Below are 17,559 nucleotides of genomic sequence, written 5' to 3'. Positions count from 1 at the left end.
TTATGAAAATGACATCTATTTTAAGTTGTTATTATGCCAAGATTAAGCTAGAATACAAGAAATCTTTTGTGCTCATTTCCCAGAAAACCTTTGTTAGTTTTTGTTCTTTTTCCCTTAGCAGTTAGCTGCTCAAGAACATTGCTTAATCATGCCTTTGGAATAAAATTTCTTAAGGGCATGAGAACCAATAATCTAATTGGCCAGACCATTCCTTAATGCTCTGTGGGATTATATAATTTCCTTCCTAGGGTAATAGATCCAAATGCTGTGAGTGTCTGGAAAGGAGATGGACAACAAACAATTAGCTTCAGTGGAGCTGGGCTAGGGTCCCGGGGTCTCCTCATGTCCTTTGCCATTGGAAAGAAAAATATAATGTCTTTAGTGAATCAGTGTAAAAGAGAAATACCAACATCAAATTATGAGGTAAACAACTTTGAAATTCTTCCCTTCTACATAATCATATTGTATTTGCACATTTAAAATGTAGTTCAAGTACTTTCACAGCTTTAGTAAATAAAGCCTAAAAAACGATGATGTGGCCTCAGTTGAGAAATCATTTATGAGGTTTTTCTCTAAGAATAACACATCTCCCCCTTTGTGCAGTCCCTTGTTTATTTCATATTTGGTTTATGAACATGTCATCTTCTATTTTCAAAAGCAAGCTATTATTTCCTCCTGTGATACAGTGTTGGAACACCAGGTCTTTGATGTTTCTGTTAGATACACCAGCAGCCATCATAACTCATGCTCTTGAATTTTTAATATCACTCCACAAACTGAAATGACAAATACCCAGTTCTTCAGTGAACACACAAATATGAAAGAAAAGTTTACTAAATAGAGAAGATTGAAATCTCTCTTCCAATTTTTGTTTTGATCCCACTGAACATAAAAGGAAAAAGAATTGTGTCACTATGTTTTTTTTCCCTGCTTTGTCTCAGTTACCATTTTTGCCTCAGATTAATAGAAAAAAAAAAAGAAATTGCCAAGAGGTAAATCTGTTTCCACAGAAAGCATTATGTATGCAGTCCTGTATTTTTTTTAATACGTGACTAGAAGAAATATTTCTCTTTAACAAATTTTAAAAATTTATTTTTTTAAAATATGAAAAATTATAATAATGCTAAATTTATATTTTTCAATTTCCAAATTGCCTATTTCTTCATATCTGAAATACTTTTAACATCCTTTATTTTTTTCTCCAGATCACTCAAAACCTGTTATTTGCCTATCAATCTAAACAACAATTAATTCTAGAATATACCTTTTTCTCAAAGCTCCATCTGTTGAAATATTTGTCAAGTTAACATTGAAAATAAAGCTTGCCCTGAAACTGAAAATGCAAATGGATATATATATATATATATATATATATATATATATATATATATATATATAAAGTATTAAGTTAGTGGCTCTAATATTAAACTTTACAAAGTTACAAGATCATTTCAGTTAGAAGGAAAGAACAGTTCTTCACATCTGAGGCAAGATCTCCTCTACAGGCAAAATTCAATTTTCTTTTTCTCATAGAAGCATCTTTCAGTGTTAATATGTAAACTAGGGCTGGGGATGTGGCTCAAGCAGTAGCGCGCTCGCCTGGCATGCCTGCTGCCCATGTTCGATCCTCAGCACCACATACAAACAAAGATGTTGTGTCCGCCGAAAACTAAAAAAATATAGATATATTAAAAAATTCTCTCTCTCTCTCTCTCTCTCTCTCTCTCTCTTTAAAAAATATGTAAACTAGAAAACAATTTGGTTATTTCAATAGGATTATAAAGCTCTTTCTTCTATGTATACAGTATAAATTTATAATGTTCTATGTGAACATGGATATTATAAATTATTACCAGAAAGAATAAATAAATAAATCATTATCAGAAAAACATCAGATACATTTTATTTCTGACTTTTAATTCTTATTTTCAAAATTAATATCCATTGTAATTATCTTCAAAATCTCATATGAAGAATTTAATCATAATATTTTTCTCCTCCTTTATCCTAATGAAGAAGTTCAAGGAATTATATGAGCTTCTGTACATATTATATTACACTTGAGAAAGTTCTGACTTAGCTGCTAAATATACAACAACAACGATTAAAAAAAAACTGGATAATTCTGCTTTTATAGTTTGACTAATTTAAAAATTTAAAAGCAATTTTTAGAAATTATTGGATGTATTTCAATTAATTTTTCTTCAATACATACTGACTACATTTCTCATGGGTGGCATAATTGCCATTTATACAACATGGAGAAGTCTTCTTTGGAAGGAGTGTACATTTTTGCTTGTTTGTTTTGTGGTGCTGATATTCAAAGCAAGGACATTGCACGTGCTAGGCAGCAGTCATCGGTTTTGGGAAGGTCACTTAACTACCAAAGTTGCTTGCCCTTTCTCAGCTCTGGAACCTTGTACATGCTGCTCTGACTGTGTAGCAAAAGGAGGAGAGAGAGTCCTTCCCCTTTTTCTAAAACATACACAGATAGTGGATAAGGTCCTGACGGTTGCTCCCTGTCCATCTCCAGGTTGGCTTAGTTGTCCTAATTTGTGTTTCACCTGTCAACTGTTTGTCATATGACATCCCATCATCACTCTTACTTTTCCTACAAATAAGTACCAAGAGGTAAGTCTCTGAGCTCCTGAGTTTATATTGTAGCTGAGGAAGAAAGAGGAAAGCAAATAAAGCAACAATTATTCAGTATGAACAAATGATATAATATGTTCTATTCTACACCTTTCCTACTCATTCACTTTTAACCTAAAATTGCATAGTATTTATTATACAAAATTACCACAGTTTATAAAATCAGCCTCCGAGTAAAGACAATGTAGTTTCCTTTCAATCCTGGATTATCACTAAAAAGATGCAGTGACTACTAACACATAATTCACCTCATACTTCTGTAAGTACTTCTCCAGAGTAAATTCCAAAACATGAATTTTCCAGGTTAACTGTTATGTATTTATCACTTTTATGGCTTTATTCATTTGTTTCCCACAGGAAGGCATCCAGTTATACTCTCATAATAATATGCTGGAATTTTCCTTTTTCTCACAGTCATACCAATGGAGCATATTAATCAAACTTCTGACTTTTTGTCGATCTTAGAGATGAACAATGTTTTCTCAATGTAGTTTCAGCTTGTATTCTTATCATGAGTAGGTTGATGATTTTTCTTTTTAAATTTTAAGAGTCATTTTTCTTTTCAATAAGTGATATATTTAGATCTTTGGCCTATATTTGGGTGTTGTCATAAGGCAAATCTTAAGATATTTTTTTCATTTCTGTTTTTTAACTGATATGTAAAAGTGCAAAAATTGTACATATTAGTGGGGTACGACACTTTGATTCATGTATACATCATGAATCAGGTTAAACATATCTGTCTTCTCTAATAGATATTACTTCTTTATGGATATAATGTTCAACATCTTTTAATTAGTATTTTAAGGTATGCAGTACACAGCCATCTGAACTTTTTGCTCCTGCCTCATGATAACTGAGTATCTATCGATTAACTTTTTTTCATCTCTCCCTTCCCTGTACTCTCAGCCTCTAATAACCATCATTGTTCTCTCAATCACTTTGAAATCAGTTTCTTATATTTCACAAATGAGTGATATCATATGGTACTGTATTCAGCTTATTTTACTTGCCTGATGTTCTCCAGGTCTATCCACGTTGCAGAAAATGTCAAGATTTAATTCTTTCTTATGGCTGAATACTATATCTAGGTCTTTTTATACCTAGAAGATTAGCTAATACATGGCAATAAAATTGAAAATGATTTTTTAAATAGACTGTTGCTTGACATTATTTTCTTCTTATTCATTGATCTATGGAAACAATACCAATTTTCCCCTTAGAGCTGTTAGTACAAACGACTGCATATTATTGGATTTGTTAACACAACACCACAATGTTTGAATTAGCATTTTTACTAAATACTAGCACCTTGTAGAAATATATCCCTCCATTGTTCTTATGGTTTTATGGAATTCTTATTATATCTTTTGTTTTGTTTTTTTCCATATAATATTAGAATCCATTTCTCTATAGTTATAAGTAAAAAACAATAAACAAAAATATACTTTCATTTTTACTTGGATCATATTAAAGGTATACATTAATTTAAAGATAATTAACTTTTTTTCTTAATGTTGAATGTTACTCAAGATTTTGTTTGTTTAAGATGTAAGTCTTAAACATTTCTTGGTAGTGACTTTAAATTCAATTTTTCATTTTTATTTTATACCAAAATGCAACATTAAATTATCCTTTTGTTCATGGCAGGCACAAAATTACATAGTTTGAAAATGGTAATAATTTGCTTCCTCTTTTTATTTTTTGCATCTTTAAGTAAATTCTTCTTATTAACAAAAGTACCTTTGGTATTTCGTGGCTAAGTTTGACTTTAAGGTTTGAGATAGGTAGTTTCCATTATTATATTCTTTAATTTTTTAATTAAAAATTGTTCTGAAAGGGTGTAAATGTCTTTATAGGGTCTGTGGAGATAACCCTATGATTTTTCTCTAACACATATAATAAATTGCATAATAATAAATTTGCTAGTATAGAGCTACTCTTGTATGCCTGATATTAACTCCACTGTTCATAATGTATAATTATTTTAATGTGTTGTTAAAATCTGATTGCTAATATTTTATGTAAGATTTTATATTAATATTCTCAAAATTAGCTTATATTTTTAAATATGTGCAATTCTAAAATGGTTTAATATTAACATTAATATGAGTATCACAAGTATGCTAATTTTTTCTATAACACTGTTTTGATTTGTATTTTGTTGTCTATGCACTGAAATAATTTTAAAAACATTGGAATTGGGCTGGGTTGTAGCTCAGTGGTAGAGCACTTGCCTAGCATGTGTGAGGCACTGGGTTTGATTCTCAGCACCACATATGAGCATATAAATAAAGGTCCATCAAAAACTAATAAAAATATTTTTTTAAAAGCATTGGGATTAACTGAAAAGTTTAGGTAGCATTTCTCTATGAGACCACCTAATTTTAGGAGTTTTAGATGTTTGTGATTTTTCTCTACTGCTTCTATTACTATCTGTTGATTTTGATTTTCTCTCATTTTAGAATTAAGTTGAATATTTAGTATTATATTTTAACAGTACTATTTTTATTTAGTTTTTTAAAATTAATATAATTTTTATGATATTCATCTTTTCCCTATTTTGTGATTTTTTCCTCCATAAAATGTTTATACTTCATGCTTACAATTGTATTATCTTGATTAACTGACATCTCTCCCCCACCACAACTGAAATTTGATCTATGTATCAACATAATTGTTATTTGTTATTTGGAACAATCAGTTTTGACTTTTCTTAATTTACTCATTATTTGGTTTCAGTTTTTCTTGTTTAATAAATTTTTCAATTTTTTCACTGATTTATTTCAATTTCCTGAATTGTTCTGAGATGTAGTGTTATGAATTGTTCTTTATCTACCATCTAGCAATACCAAAGTATTGATGTTCCTACATATTGTGTATTTTGTGTTTGGCTAATTAACCTCTTTTTTGGAACCAGGAATTGAACTCAGGGGCACTCAACCACTGAGCCACATCCCCAGCCCTATTGTGTATTTTACTTAGAGACAAGGACTCACTGAATTGCTTAGCACCTTGCCATTATTGAGGCTGGCTTTGAATTCACAATCCTCCTATCTCAGCCACAGGAGCCTCTGGGCTTATAGGCATGCACTACCAGGCCTGGCCTTAACATTTTTATTAACAATATGAAAGTAATCAATTTCTTTAGAGCTTTCGTTTTAGAATACCAATGAGTAAATAGTGCTTTGGAGCTACCATTTCTCTTTAAAGATTGTGAAAATATTATATTAATGTTTTACCTTATTGTGATTTTAACTTTATTTTGAAATTAACATACTCCTTAACATTTCGAGTCATTTTAACTAAGAAAAAACTACATTAAATAGATGATTTGCCGTATAAAAATTAAATTGATTTATCCTTACTTTTGACAACCTTGCCTTCTTCTATCATTTACCTTTTATCTGTTTAAATATTTCATAACTTAAAACATAAGTGATTTTAATATGCTGGCTGATTCCTAAAGTAATAACCATTTGTGTAGGCCAAAACATCTAATGGGTACCTTATATTTTAGGTTAGTGGGATGGTTTGGCCATGAACTCAGCACCAGATTTAAAATGGATAACAGTAAGTATATTCAATTTTATTTCATAAGTCACTTTATTTTAACTTCATTTTAATTTTCATCTATGTGTATAACATATATAATATACATACCCCATGGAAATTGCACTTTGAAAATGTCACTGAGATTTTTTAAAATAAGAAATGACATTTTCAGTGTGTAAGAGTGTTTATAGATTTTAGCATAATTTTGAGCCTATTCATTTGTAGAGAGATAAAAGGAAATGAAATTTAACTTATGGCCCATGTGGCTTGATCAGATCCTCTCAATATGGAGTGCCCAAACCATCAAGCAGTGGGAACAAGAGGGAATTGGGTACTCAAGGTCAGACCCAGAGAGTCTTGGGTCTTTACTGTGTAATAGTTTTGTGATGCTGCAAATCACAGTATTCATCTTGTGTCCTTGCTGTTTTGTTCCACATGCCTAATATGAATAATATCTATTTTAGGCTCTTGTTTAAGGGTAAGTCAAATTCAAAACTGTAAACCAAATAGCATATAGCAGTACTTTTAAATATGATCATATTTTTACCCTGTTTTTCCAAATACTTTTTATGGCTTTTGCCATGTACCAAAGAATGATGTTAACCCCAGTGAATAAAAACTGTGCTGTATATTTGTCTCAAAGAGTGCCCAATTTTATTTCCTAAGTGACCCTATTTTTAGTCATATAGAATACAGAAAGCATTGTAAGTGCTTTGAGAATTCATTGTAAACTAAATATTTCAGAGTGCTTCCAAACCTATGTATATATTTGAATTTGCAACAATTAGGATACAAAGGATCCCAGAGGGCAACTTTAATTAAATCATGAAAGCTTTTTATTTTTTTTAATGTGGTTGTTGAATGATTAGCTCTGTTATGACTGTTACTTAAATTCTTTAATTCTTTGAGATGGGTTTTCTTATCAGTAAATAAAGAAATTTGATTAAGTAAGGAAAAACATTTTCTATCACAAAAGACATGATAGGAAAAATTTTAAGTTTTTTTGTGTTATATTTGTCTCTGAGAAAATATTCAGCTCTGCATTGTGGAGCTAAAACAACCATAGATATGCACAGATAAATGATTTTGATTATATTCATCAACTTTCCATCCTTGTGACAAAATAACTGAGAAGAGCAAGTTAAAGGAGAAAAGATTTATTTTGACTCAGTGTTTCAGAGCTTTTGATCCATGGTTAGCTGGTTGCATGAATTTTGGGCCCGTGGTGAGGCAGGATATGATGGTCAAATAGCAGGTAGAGCAAAGCTGCTCACCCGTGGTGATCTAGAAGCAGAGAAAGAAAGTGTGTCAGAGGTTAGGGACAAAATAAACTTCAAAGAAATATCCCTGGTGACCCACCTCTTCCAACTCAGTCCCACCCTTCCCAAAAGCATCATCAACTGAATCCTGAGTCTTAAATACATGAAACTTTGGGGTACATTACAGAATCAAACCATAGTAATGCCAATGTTCTAAAAAAAATTTTATTTTAAAAAATAGGTGGTAGATTGGATTTGACCTAGGGGTCACAGTTAAACTTGCCCCAGATTAAAAGAATTTTTAAAGACCTTTTATTTTTTTTAATATTTTCTTGGTCTTACTTAGTTTTAGTTTTATTTCTTCCTAGCCATCTTACCCTGTTGGATTTAGCTTGCTACAATTTATTGTACTTATTCTAACTGGAATAATATCTTTTATCAATTAATATTTCCAATATTTCATACTTAGGCAAATTTTTTCCCCTTAGTTCTCCTCTTTTTCCTAAGTAAGCTACTTGACCTAATAATCCTGGAGTTCAAAGTAAACTTTGCAGTTTATTTTATTCATTTTTCTATTTTATTCATTATTCATTTTGGGTGACATTATAATTACATAGCATTCATATCTTGATATTCTTTTTCAGTCATGCCTATAATCCTAGCTACTTAGGAGGCTGAAGCAGGAGGACCGCAACTTCAATGCCAGTCAGAGCAAACTTAGCAAGAGCCTGCTCCAGAAATATAAAAATAAAAAGGACCAAGATATGGCTCAGAGGTAGAATGCCCCTAGTTTCAATCCCAGGTACTGAACAAAAGGAGGAGGAGGGGAGGGGGAAGGGGAAGAAAGACATTGCTCCATGACAGAAAATCAAAGCATGGGGTGAACAGGAATATTGGCTTGGAAGTTTGGAAGACAGGCAGAGGAGAGAGTCAGTAGAAAATTACCAGAAGAGGTTATTTTTGTTGTTTATTTGCTTTGTTTGTTTTTGAGATGGGATCTTGCCCTGTTGCCCAGGCTGCCCTTGAACTTGGTGTGCTTCTGCCTCAGCCTCCTCTGACTAACTGGAATTACAGGCATGTGCTACTGCACTCAGATTAATACACGACATTCATTTTGTATATAAGGGCTGTATTGATTGATAGTTTGCTGAGAAGGTAGGAACAGGAGAGATGGGAATTGCCAATGAAAAGAAAATATGCCAATATTTTCACTCCATTAAGTTTCTTATCTTAGGCATTCCCTCTGAGTAATAAAAATATTTAAGTCCTAATATTTTACTGTTCTTTCTTGTCTTGTTGACCCTCTTGAAAGCATATTCTTTAATAAAGACATGATATTAACTTTTCAGAACTGCAGTTAATCCCTGGGGTCAGTGGATTCTATATTTCCAATCCTCCCATTTTGTTGGTCTGTTCATTGCATGCTAGTTTGGAGGTAAGAGATTTGTATGTCAGTCTTTCCTGTCTTTACTTTTTCTCCTTACCTGGTTGCCACAGGTTGTAGTATTTTTTTCTGCTAATAAGCAAGATTATAAATGTACACTTTACATAAATGAAGGACAAAAGGCAGCATCTTCCTATTGGAAAGGTGACTATATGGTGATTGCACCTGTCTTTTACATTTTCTGCCCCAGACTCAGTGCTTGGCACATTGTTGGAATGTAGTAAACACTAAATGGAATTTAGCTAAGGAGACATATATTTTGGTTCCACTTAAAATCTGTGTGAATTTGAATAAGTTATTTGACCTTCTCTCTCTATATAAATAATTTAGTGTTCAGCATTTAATTCTTCAGTAACTCACTCAAACAGCATGTATTCATTGAGAAAATATTTATGTGCCAGGCATGATTGGATTTCTGGGGATTCTGTTTCTTCTACTTCTGTGAGCCATTGAACTGACAAAGTGCCTGGTGACAAAGCTATAAATGACTTACCTTTAGGTGAGAGGAGTTATTAATAATTAGAAAAATGAATTCTATTATATATAAATTATTATAAAACATCAAATTAAAAAATAAATAAATTTTTGTTCTCTTTTATAAAATAATAATATTAGAGTAAATCAAGAATTCTGTATGATTTCCTCATTAGACAGAGTTCTTGCTTTCCTGAGCCTTCTATGCCATTATACAATCTATACTATTGTGACTTAATATGGTCCTTTAAATTAATATTTTATTTAAATTTAGTTTCACCATAAATTAATATTTACATAATGAGTTAAGTTTTATATATATATATATATATATATATATATGCATATATACACACACATGAAAATAGAAATATATATATATATATGTATATAAACCAAACTAATTTTTTTGATATTATTTAGGAACAGATTCAATTTATTTGCATAAATATAGATTGTTAATAATTTTATGCTATATGATTAACAATCTTAATACACATATTAATTAAATTATATATTGTATATACAAATATTTGGGTAAAATATATTTGATGTAAATGTACATACCTATTCTAATAGAGGTTTTGTATACATAGCTATTCAAATAAGGCTTTTATTTTTTCTTCAGTGCCTCTTAAAATCATCAAGCTCATGATATTTTGGGAAATCAAATTGTGGAGAATACCAGAATCAAATGAGTGACTGAATAAAGACTTCCAAATCCCTTCTATGCCCTAATTGTCAAATACTCATGGCAGTTTCTCATTATGACCACTGGATGGCAATGTCAAGTTCCTTTGTTTTTATTCAAGTTCACCACTATGACAATGACAATTGCCTTATATTCATTTCATCACAACTTAGAAAGCACCTACTCAGGTTGACCACTTGATGGGGCATGAGCTGTTTTCACTTTGGGGCAGATTTTTTTTTTTTTTTTTTTAAATTGGATTACACACCCAGTGACAAGATTTTTCAGACAGATATTTTTAAGTAAATATCTTAGTAATTCATAATATTTTAGTTGCTTTATAATATCTACTTAGGAAAAAAGTGTTTCTCAAAGAAACAACATTTTAAAACAAAGTGAAATGTCAATTTACTCTGCAAGTTTGTATCAGGAAGATGAGTTACAATCTGAAAGACACCAAGACATATCATAGAAAGACTAGAAAATAACATGATTTTATCTGATTTTCTTTATCTTTACAAATAATTTTTCAGACAACTAGAAATTTTCTTTTATACACTGTCTTTTTGGTATGGCCTGTGCAGTAATCTGGTATTTCCTCCAATAGTCACTCTTTCTTCTATGGAAAAAGAGAGGATTCTTGTTTTTCTCTACCTCTAGTTTCCTACCAAACTGCATTAATGGAACCTAGACAAAATTTTATTCTAAGACTCTGAAGACTGATTTTTTCCCTTTAATATATAAACTTAAACCTAACCAAAGGACCCTAAAAGCCATTAAAAGGGGAATATAGACATCCATGGAACTTGTCATCACTTAATTATTAATTCTCTAGAGCCTTCTATCAAGGTCATTCACTGTAAGACTATGTTCTGACCATAAATATCTTTAGTTAGTCAAGCTTTATTTTTGTGAAAGGAATGTTCAAAATCCTCCCCATTATAAATTGTAAAATGTTTAAATTACAAAGTAATAAATGTTCCACATTGTGTGCTTTCTAATATGCACAGAAGATCAGAATCCCCCACACACAAAAAAAAGAAAGAAAGAAAAAAAGAAACTCACCATGTTTCTTCACACTGCGTTAGGGACCTAATTTTAAGAATGTAAGAGAAAAGTATCACAACTAAAAACATCATACTATGTGTACAATTTTTAGTTAATCTTATCTATCTTTTCCAGATTTCTGTTTATTTTACTCAGTAAGAACAAAATAGCCCAAGTAGTTAAAACTCTGCCAAGAATTCTCATAAGCTGAACATTTTTAAGCTACATTAATTTTTTCTAAAAAATTTTATTGAATACTGAAAACATAAATTAACAAGAAACAAAAAGAAAAGAGATTATTTGTTTTATTTTCCTGTTAACTTCTATTAGCCTCTATAGTATTTTTATGTGAGGACTCAGAATAGACTTTTATATTCTGTGAGAAAAAATTAAAAGTGCTTCAAAACACAATTTGCCCTTGTTGTGGTTGTAATGTGGAAAATATTAAATTAAAGGTTATATTCTTATTAAAGAGTAGCAACTCTTTAACATTTTAACATTCTACATTCATACATTCTACAGTATGTTAAAATCAAGACTATTTGCCATTTAAAACTGATTTCTAATTACCAAGAGTAATCTAGAAGAGCAAAATCTCCTAACTCACTTTAAAATTTTATAAATGTAAGTAAATAGTGCCGCAGTCTGTCTGGGCACAAATCACGAGCCACCACACAGCTTGTAGATTCAAACAGCAATTCTTTATTCCCGATCTCACACCGGCCTTCTACAAACACGCTCTGGGGAAATCCACGTTCTCTGCCCAAATTCACCTCCACTGGGCTTCTGTCTCCCAAAATATACTGTCTGACCCTAAGAACTCAAGAGGAACTCAGGCAGCAGGATACGCCCTATTCTAAACAGGGAACACCCTAATCTCCTATTACGCTAAACTGGAAACACCCTAAACAGGGATCCGCCCTGGTCCTTGAGCAAGGTCACCTTTCAGGAGTCCTTCCACTAGACAGCATGGGAGTACGCTGGCAAGGAAATTGTCATACCTACTTGGCTGATAGCTCCCAGCAAAATAGTACCTAAATTTTACAAACCTTTGAATACAAATTAATTATCATTGTAACTATACAGGCAACCCTCCATATCCACAGACTCTACATCTATGGAGTTCACACTTGAGCTGAAAATAATCATGAAAAAATTTTTGCTTAAGTACAGATTCCTGTTTTCTTGTCATTAGTCCCCAAATAAGGCAGTATTGCAACTAGTTACACAGCAGTTACATTATACTGAGTACTGAAGGTAATCTGGAAATCATTTAAATTATATGGGAGGAAGTACATAGGTGATATGCACATACTACACGATTTTTATTCAACAGACTTGAGTATTGTGAATTTTGTTATGCAGGATGATCCTGGAAGCAATCCCCTGTAGATTCCAAGGGACAACTGCACTTCACTCATTACACCCATCTGTATTTTTATGGCGCCTATAGTATAACCAAAAATGTTTCTAGAATTATTTATTAATTAAAACATCTTAGCATATTGTTGATCTCCTAAGAGTCTTTTTTATCTATCTCATATTTTTTTTTATTCCAAACTTATCCAGCAAGACTTATTGTGGGCCCTGCCTTGTGAGGCTCTGCTCCTGTCCTCTGGAACTATGTTAATCCAAAAGTTATTGAGTTCCCTTGAGTTTTTATTGTTTGAAGTCTACCTACATTTTGCTTTACATAAGGAAATGATGAAATACCACATATCAAATTCCATGAAATCTGGGTCACCTAAGTCTTGAAGCAGTTTGCTTGCTTCCAGATCTTAATTGTCCTTCTGAAAATAAAAGTATCAGTCTCCAATGGTAGCTGATTACCTTTGCAGGCCTATAAACATGGTCCCTGAGGTGTGGTTGGAGAGTCATGTTATCATTTTGTCTTTTCTGCCCCACCCCCACTTTTTTAAGAAACCGTTACCTTTTAATACAATTCTCATCTTCTCCTTCAGCCAAATTCAAAAGCTCCAACAGTGTAGTTCCTGAAAATATATACCTTCAACTGAGCCCTATTAGAATGCCAATCCACACATGTCACATATAAATACAAAAAAAACTGTATTTGAATACTTGAGGAACTCTAAATATCACCACATTACCCTATCTATATCCTTAATAGTTTTGTTCATAGTTCAGAAAAGGGACATTAAGTGTCATGCCAGCACATCATGGTGTTTGAAGTCTATTCAATTCTTGTGCATAGGATATATTTTTAAACTTTATTTAACCTTCAGAGATAAGCCAAAAAAGCATGTCTATTCTTACCCTAATGTTCCAACATTTGGTATTGTGGGTCCTTGTCACTCATCTTAATGTATGACATCTCCGGCAGCAAATGGTACTTTTTTTACAACAGTGCTTCTTGAGTTTATCAAAGAAAAAAATTATAAAATAAAAGAAATAAAGAAACAAACAAACTATCCTAATGCTTCAGTAATAATAAGTGTATTATGTGACATTGTTTGCTTCTTGGTCCAAGAAAATGTAGCTTCCTTATTTAACTATTTGTTTTCTAATAAATCAGTTAAAAATGACAGATAATATTGGTAACACTGCCTTCACATAAGCACATATATTTATCTCATATTGCACTTTTTTTCTAACCAAACCATATATAAGATAAAAAAGGTCTTTTTTTAATAGGTGGGCACAATATGTTTATTTTACTATTTTGTTTTATGTGGTGCTGAGGATCGAACCCAGTGCCTCATGCATGCTAGGTAAGCACTCCACCAATTAGCCACAGTCCCAGCCCTAGAAAAAGTCTTTTTGATTATGATTTTATTAACTGGTTTTGAGAGAAAAGTTTAAATTTCAAAATATTTGAATGCATTAAGTTATGCTTTACTTGGTGATTAAATTAATATAAAATAACTCTGAAGTCATATGCTATTAACTCAATTTTTCTTCTTTCACAAGTATTGTTTAAATGATATTTGCAGTTTTCCTCTCATGGAAATTTGTCTTTATATTTAATGGTAAAATACTTAGAAAAGGACATGTTTTACAAAAAAAAAAAAAAAGATTAGCTAAAACTGAGTGTTTGTTCGATAGGGCAAAAGTCAGCATCTCCTTTTTTATGCATGGTTTACACTTAATTTTGGCTTCTTTGAAGATCACTAAAATACTGCTAACCTGATTGTTTGTCATTTGCCAGATCTTTAGGTAAGCGATCATAAAAGCACTGAATAAAAAATCTATTTTGCTAACTGGTTATCTGGAATACATGATCAAGCTTTACTTTAACAAAGATATAGGAGGAACCAAGAAACCTATTGTGAATATAATTACTCCAACCAATATAGAGGATCGGGGCTGCCAATTGACACTAACATTTTCTATTGCCAAGAAAAATGTTTTTGAAGAACTAGAAAAAAGAGGAGTTGTTGTAAATATATTTTCCCCATTGCTACCAGGATATTTGTGTTGCAATTGGGGGTAAATTTTGGATTTGTTGGTTTATTCATACTTGCATGTCATTTCACATCAATCCATTAGGATAAATTTGGTGCCAAATAAGCTTTCAGCGCACTGCTAATTGTAGGGCACAGAGATGTATCTGTCATTTCTGATAAAAGAGAAGATATCACAAATTTTTGTTGTGAGAAATGTTGTTATATAATTTACTCAGTTTTAAATTATAGTGCAAAAAGAAATTATTTCATTATGATGCATTAGTATATGTTTTTTATTAATTCAGTAGATTTAACTCAAGAAAACTCCAGTATACCTTTATTTAATCTATGAAACAAAAGTAGTTAGTGAAGGATAAGAAATAAATTGGTCTTACTTAGAAGCCTAATAAACTCAGTTATTTTTACCCGTGTCAAAAAGATTTGGAGACAATTCTCAAGAGAAGTAACATTGCAAGGAATATATAGTTTTTTAACCCCTGGGCCTATGTGGACTTTAGTCTCCTGAAGAGAAATACAACAAATGATGGGAATTGAATAGGACAGTGTGCATAGACTATATATTATCTCCTTGACTTACAATGTTGTTTCTTGAAGTAGGCTATAGTGATCTTCAGGGTCAGGCCAAATTTTCTAGTCCTACAGCGTTTCTGCATATAGCCAACTTCTTATCTGTAACATCAGGGATTAGATAATTAAATTTAAGGAAAATGTGCTAACACTCCCAGTAAGAATATCATTCATTTAAATTTGTCCAAGGATTCTACTCTGTCCAGGATTTCCCCACAGAAAAAAAATGAATATATGATCTATTGGATGGTGAGAGAAGATAATTATTGATTGGACCTCAGGCCCAACCCATTATTATTTTCATTATAAAGAAGAAAGTGATTCTGCAATCTTTGTAATGTTTTGAATAACCAATAAAAAAAGAAGAAAGTTTCAAATTACAGAAACACCATGTTTTACTGAAAGTGAAAAATTGCTTATGCATTAAGTTTCAAGGAAGCCAGCATGAATGCTTTATGGAAGTTTATCTTGAATGGATATTTTCAGTATGTGCTAAAATTTTTGTGACTTTATATTATTTTATTTTTCCTCCAGTGTAACAAGCAAGAACCAAATGGGATTCCACTGGCTCCAGTTCCTCTCTACAATTCTTTTCATGATATTTATAAATTTATCAATTTGCTTTCTTCTGTATTTGATTCTGTAGAAACAAAAAAGTAGCAATGTTCTTATTATTAACTTACACAAATTTACTGAAAGATGCCTTATTTTACTACTATTCAATTTTTAATTTTTAAAAATAAATTTTAATTATTAAAAATATTTCAAAATTGATTTCTTTTATTGATTCTTTAAAAAAATAAATGACAGAAGAATGCATTACAATTCTTATTACACACATATACTACAATTTTTCATATCTCTGTTTGTATATAAAGTATTATGACACCCAATTCGTGTCTTCATACATATACTTTGGATAAGGATGTCTATCACATTCCACCATCTTAGCTAATCCCCTGCCCCCTCCCTTTCCCTTCAACCCCCATGGAAGGAATAGATCAAAATTGATTTCATGTAGATGGCAATAAATCACATGCTTTATATTAAAAAATTGTCATTTTTCAAAATATCTGTGTCCTTGTGAAATCCACATGGTTATCCAGTTTCTTGAAATTTGGGGAATCAAAGACTATGTGTATCAACCATTAAGAACACAGTCTTAATTAGCTATCACATTTCATGGTTATTGAAATGTTTTCTGTTTAATTTATAATTTGACAACTGCATAATTCTTATGGAATTCTTATGTCAGTATTGGAAATGTATTAGTTTTAATTTATCAAAGAGTACATTTTAAGACCTGAGATTGAACTGTCATATATATATATATATATATATATATATATATATATATATATATGATTTTACAATGTTCCATCCAGTTCCAGGCAAAACAAGTACATTGTATTGGGCAATAGCTTTCAATTATTTTCAGTCACGATCTATAATAAGAAATATATTCAATATCAGAGACCCACATTTATAATGTGTACATCATACTTTATTGATTCTAAGACATTTTTGTCATGTTGAACATCTCTGAAATAGGACATATCTTTTTATTTTCAGAAAACAGCTTCTTGAAATCACCATTAGCCCTGCTTTTATGATCTCTCACAATGAATATATAGTATCTTGGATTTTATTTAGAAAATAGTATAAGTTACAAAAGATTCATAAGTTATTTGGCTGTGCTCTAATTTTATTACTTTATTTTATCTCATTCAAGAAATGCTGGTAGCTGGGCATGGTGGTACATACCTCTAATCCCAGTAACTCTGGAGGCTGAGACAGGAGGATCATAAGTTCAAAGCCAGCCTCAGCAACAACAAGACCTAAGCAACTCAGTGAAAACCTGTCTCTAAATAAAATATAAAAGGGTTGGAAATATAAATCAGTTGTTGAGTGCCCCTGAGTTCAATACCTGGTACCCCCACCCCCACCCCCCAAAAAAGAAATGCTTGTTATAAATAATTCAATTGATTTCCCTACCCACACTTGATCTTAGTTGGTACTTTTCAAGAATGGTCTTTTATTTATATTATCATTATTTCTAGTTTCTTCCAATAGGAAAGTCCCCTGACATTAGATACTACTGTCTCTGAAGTACTGAATATTTGCTATTGAGGGGAATTAGGAAATGTGTGATTCATCTTTCAACTTCTTTATCCCAAATTTTTGGACCTTTCTTATCTACTGTGAAAACTAAAGTTATACTCACCTCTGTTAGACTTCCCTAGTTTTCCCTTATTGAAGCCACAATAGTATATATAAATTGACCAAACATGAGTGTACATAACCAGCAGTAAAAGGCCCATATATTATGATTCCTCTTAATTAAATAAATTTGAATAAAATAAGCTGACTTAGACAACTATTTTGGAGGGTAGAGTTAAATAATAAGACATAAAACTCCAACGTCAACAACTACCAACACTGACA

General features: G+C 31.5%; 1 pseudogene; it reads left to right on the top strand.

The window, feature by feature from the left end:
• Window positions 1–15,774, top strand: part of LOC143637791 (kynureninase-like) — an 86,657-nt pseudogene extending 70,883 nt beyond the window's left edge.
• Window positions 15,775–17,559: the final 1,785 nt, after the last annotated feature.

The sequence above is a fragment of the Callospermophilus lateralis genome, unplaced genomic scaffold (genome assembly GCF_048772815.1).
Source record: "Callospermophilus lateralis isolate mCalLat2 unplaced genomic scaffold, mCalLat2.hap1 Scaffold_161, whole genome shotgun sequence".
NCBI classification, from domain to species: Eukaryota; Metazoa; Chordata; class Mammalia; order Rodentia; family Sciuridae; genus Callospermophilus; species Callospermophilus lateralis.
This window is presented reverse-complemented; position numbering and strand designations above follow the sequence as displayed.